This window comes from Vespa mandarinia, chromosome 14, assembly GCF_050613455.1.
Source record: "Vespa mandarinia isolate Hongniang chromosome 14, ASM5061345v1, whole genome shotgun sequence".
Classification (NCBI taxonomy): Eukaryota; Metazoa; Arthropoda; class Insecta; order Hymenoptera; family Vespidae; genus Vespa; species Vespa mandarinia.
Window position 1 is genome coordinate 466626 of NC_140823.1, and position 5421 is coordinate 472046.

Genomic DNA, 5421 nt, shown 5'->3' on the forward strand with positions numbered 1-5421 from the left:
CAATCTCACATAAAATGAAAGGATGGCGTTTTTTAAATCTTGCTCGAAATATAATTCGAAAAATAAACTGTATTCGGGAGACAATACATTAAAGAATGCATTTATGCACATTTTGGATTTTTCCAATTCAAGTACAAGCTGGAAGATAACGTTTGGAAATTCGTTTGACAATAGCGAGAAATAGAAAAAGAAAAAATGACGAACCTGTTCACTATTAACAGATGTTAATGTCTCCGCCACAATAACAAAAATTTTGTTTTGTCGTTCTTCCTCCGATGACGATTGTAACTGTTGGTTTACAAGTATTTTCATTAGTTGAGGAGCACCATCTATCAAAATTAGCTAACCTTTAAATCCTTTGGCTTCTAATTGTCGTGTGAGTTCAATTGTTACAAGCGATCCGAATAAGTATCCCATTAAAGTAAATTCTTTTCGATCTTTAAGTTTCTTTAGTATATCCTGTAATATGTAAAGTTACATACCATTTTATTACAACAGATTGAATAATATTTAATTTAATCAAACATATCTTTAGTAAAAGAGTATACCGGTAGAAATGAAAGAGCAATTTCTTCTACAGTTTCTAATTCATAATTTGTCCCAAGTTGGAAACATGTCGCTGGTGACTTAATTTTCGATTCTAATGTTTTGAAAATGATACCATAGTCTTCGATACCTGGAATGAAGAATATTTCGTTCCGACCTTCCTCTGGGTTCGTTTTAAGGGAGATAATTACTTCGAAGGAAAGTTTTTCGCCAAACAATTGCATCAATATCTTTGTACCAAATAATATTTTGTCAGTAATAATTTCAATACGATTACTATCACCTGTTCGCTTATTTTCTATTTCCATAAGTTTGGCAAAGTTTAAGCTGCGAATATCTTTCGCGTTGAGATATATCTCATACTCGCACTCTAAAGTTTGTTTTATTTCCACACCCATCATAGAATCCATTCCAAGCTCAACCAAGGAATTTTGTTAATTGATACTCTTCAAGTCTTTAATACCTATAATCAAAAATTCTTTATTTAAATAAGATAAAGATAAACAAAAGCTGGCGAAAACAAAATAACATTATTAAATGTAGCAATAATCATGGATAAAACGAAATTTACACATAATTTTTAAGATAGCATTTACGACATTGTCCGCACGATCGCCATCTAATCGGTTTTCAACGATTATCATACTAGCAATTATAGGTTTATTCTGTACCAAAAATCGATTGATTTCTTCTAAACATGATGTAATTTTTTGCTGTAGAGTACGGGCGATGACAAGTTTTTTGTCGTTATCCTGTATGTCCGCGACAAGACCGATGTCTCCAATCGCTCTCCATTGAATAGCTAATCCGGGCAAACCTTCTTCTACTCTTTTTTCGCATATTCTTTCCATGACGGGATTAGTCATACCATAATTCATTTGACTAGCATTTCCTCTTCCGCACAAGACGGAAGAGAAGAATACGAAGTGCCGAAGATTTGGACAAAATTTTCTAATAACTTCGTCCGAACGTTTCGTTGCTTAGGCTTTTCTTTTGAAACATTCTTCAAAAGTTTTCATCGTTTGGTTACAACAAATACAATCTTTCAAAGACACCGCGAGGTTAAATATACCATCGATGGGACCTTGATCTATTGCTGATTTTACTACAAGCTCGCAGTCTTCTCGTTTAGCCGCATCGAGACCGACCAGGATCTTAATATTCACGCCGTATGATTCCCATCTCTTGATTCTCATTTGTTGATAACCATTCTTTAAGCCGTTTCGTGAAGTAATGACAATATTTTTAGCATTTCGAAGAACCAACCAAACGATTAATTCTAAACCAAAGCCACCCAAGCCGCCAATAATTATATAACTTTTGTTCGGGAGACATCTATAATAAGGTTCAGCCAAGATCGGTGTATTCAGTTGTTCATTTTCTTCGCGTATCTTTATTAGTACCTACGAAATTCAAGATGGATTTCGAGTTATAATTTAAGATACTACAAATAATTGAATATTAAAACAACGATCACAACTTACTTTTCCAATATGTTTACATGCAGCCGTGAATCTAAAAGCTTTCTCTATTTGATCTCTGCCGAAGATGGTTCTTACAATAGGTTTGATTGCATTTTCTTTAAGGAGTTTGTTTACTCTTGAACTTATTTCATTTCTGATTCCGTCCTTGGTAACTATAATTTGATCTAACATTACAGCATGAAAACTGATCTCCTTCAAAAAGACATCGATGTCTAACGGATTATCTGCGGCTAAGTCAAACTTTCCAATTTCTAAAAATTTCCCTTCATGAGCTAAACAACGCAGAGATGCTTGAAGTTTTTCTTCTGCTAAAGAATTTAGAACTATATCTACACCTCTACCGTCGGTTTCTTGCAAAATCATTTGTTCGAAGCTAGTATCTCGAGAATTTCCAATATGATTATCGTCGATACTGGGAAATGTTTCTTTAATGAATTTACGTTTTTCTGATGTACCAACGGTAGTGAATACTTCACAGCCTTCGTGAAGAGCTAAGGTAATCGCAGTTTGGCCAACATCACCAGCACCAGAGTGGATAAGTATTCTATCACCCTTTTTCATTTCTCCGTTAATATAAAGTGCAGCAATACATGTGGAATATACGCATGGTATTGTCGCTGCATCTTCCAAATTCCAACTTTCAGGTACGGTCCAAGAAAAAATGTCGTCCATTTGGCAAAGATGCATCTGTAAAAATGTTATTCATTTCATTTTCTTTCATTTTCTGTTATTTTCTATATGCGATTAAATCTCAATCTTATGATTTTTAATCAGCTCACTTATTTGAAGTCCCGTAATACGTCGACCACCAATACTGATTCCGCTATATTCAAATCCAAGTACGTAGTCAACATCTTTTCTGTCTTGTTGAAACACATTTAATCCTATTTTACCTGTTGCCAACATCACGTCTTTAAAGTTCAACCATGCATAATGGATGCCAACAAGATCTTTCTTTTGATAATCTTTCGTAATTGGTCCTTCGTAACGAACTTAAATCTCCACGTGACTGTTAAAAAGTATTATCGTACAAATTTTATTGCATTATTTCATGATATTTGATAAAAATTTGATAAAATGTTCTTACATACCAACTGATTAACGAAGGCATGATACATAAGCTTTGATTCACGAGATGGAAGTAGTTGATGCCTATATGATCCCTATATGTTTCCTGCCCGTAAAACATTGATGACAAGATCGGTTTCGAATTGTTCCGAATAAAGGGGCAATTCTAAAGAAAATTTCGGAGCTTTAAAATCCTGAACTAAAACAGCTTGGAAGATTTTGCCTCCAAGTTCTTTCTGTAAGCAATTAATGAATCCTAAGAGACCACATTCAAAGTTTCCTTCCTCAACAAGTATCATTCTCGTGTTATCTTTTTTTGTGTTTCATTGGCAAGCACATTTTGTACTTCTTTCATCCAGTTTAATTCATTGCTCCTAACATTAATAAATTGAGTATATTTCGAAATTTTCTTGATCTCTCTTAACAATATCCACGATTCCTCGGAATTACATTCCTCCAAAACTATACCTAATCGAAATTCCTTTTGAATAGAATAGTCCAATGGTATATTTTCCTTTTCGTGCGATGAAAGGAAAGCTCTATCTTTTATAGATTTTAAAAGTTGTTTTAAACTGTCTGTTTTTTCATTGGTTAATAAACAACATCCAACTGCTAATATCGCTATATCATCTGTTCGTACTTTTTTCGATTCTAAAATTTTAATATTTTTAAGAACGTCTTCTTCGCAAAATTTCTTTGGTGATGCAAATAAATTAATGCTTGTTTGGATCGAAGGTAAATTGGCTAGAATGTCTTTCGACAATGGAGAAACAAGTTTCTCTGCTGATATATTGTCATTATCCTCAACGAGTTCTATCGTTTTCACTTTCGTCATTGATATATTCTCAAAAGTAATATGCATAGATAACGTTAATATTTCGCGTAATGTCATTTTCTTTCTGTCACGATAAGCAATGAATTTATGTTCTTCAATAATTGGATCAGTGACAGGTTTCTTCCGAGCAATCTCACTAGCCCTAGTATTATGAATCTCCACACTCTCTGCTACAATCACATCAATATACTCAAGTAATTGTACAGGTACATCTGAAATAATATTATTGAATATATAAGAATTCGCTATATAGATTCACTTTGAATTAAAAGTAAATATTTACATTTTTTATTGGTTGTCAAACTTTGCAGATATCGTTGATGAGCTTTAGTATCTATTATCAATTTTCGAATTCCAGTCGGTACGAATAAACCTCGGGTATCTAAAGTGAGTATTTTCATCTGCAATATGTTATCCAGGAATGCTACTCAATTTTTTCACTCGATATGTCCTTTTTTTCCTGAAACTGAGGCACTGTTTAAACTTCGAAAGAGACCGCTATATTGATAACCACGTAGTTTCAGCTCTTTATAAATATCTTTCGCATCTAATTCTTCCTTCTCATAGCCAATATTTGATTTGATCAGATCAAGGGGTATTTTCTCTTGCAACAAGTTTGTTGCAACACGAATCACTCCGGTAACAATAGCAAGACCTCCTTCGGCCACTTCGAAGACCACTGCTTGTTCTTTCGTAGATCGACATATGTTAAATTCTTTAAAACAATATATAGATACAAGTTGTGGAAAGTAGATACCTTTTTGAATGATGACTATCATTTCAATATTCCCTTCTTTTGGAATGATGGTAGCTCGATTACATTTTACATTTTTAATGACAACATATATTTCCATGTAAAATTGTCCTATTATCATGCCAAAAGTTTCCCAAACCAAGCACATATATCCTGTGAGTGGAAACAAATTTCTGCCATCGACCACGTGATCACTAAAGTATTGAAATTCTTCATAAGCGATCGATATTTCAAATATTCATTCACCAGAATTAATTCTCTCTTGTCTTTTGTAATCTGCCACAAACCAGTCGTCTGAATGTTTCCATCTAAACACATTATAACGTTGAATTTTTACATTACATTCAGAAGAAATAATTATTAGTTCTTTTCGTTTTCTATATTTTCCTAATTCTTACATAATTAGTGGAGATATTGGAGTACCTCGACTGACCGGATATTTTACGTGTGGATATAATTTAGCAAGATCTAACTGTAAACCGGTATTATAGAATTTCCCTAATGCTTGTAGAAAAATGACCACATTATCTTTATCATCTGGATGATTTAATGCAATATTCCTAAAAATATTTCTAAAAATACGGTTGGTTGCAATGTTTTTCTTAAAATCGCTTGTAATAGATTTTGCGGTGCAATTTCAATAGTGATAACATTGTCGGGAATCAGAGCTAATGTTTCCTCAAAGAATGTACTCTTTCAACATGTTATTGGTATGATACTACAGGTTTCAACAT

General features: G+C 33.3%; 1 pseudogene across 1 annotated transcript; it reads right to left on the reverse strand.

Annotated features, from left to right (window-relative positions):
- LOC118450799 (fatty acid synthase-like) lies at positions 1-5421 on the reverse strand (annotated as a pseudogene). The gene is made up of 11 exons (XR_014982985.1): positions 5407-5421; positions 5086-5365; positions 4217-4995; positions 3122-4145; positions 2789-3039; positions 2031-2707; positions 1118-1949; positions 549-1009; positions 348-459; positions 205-288; positions 1-138 (listed from the first exon to the last, which is right to left on the reverse strand). The product of XR_014982985.1 is annotated as a fatty acid synthase-like (transcript).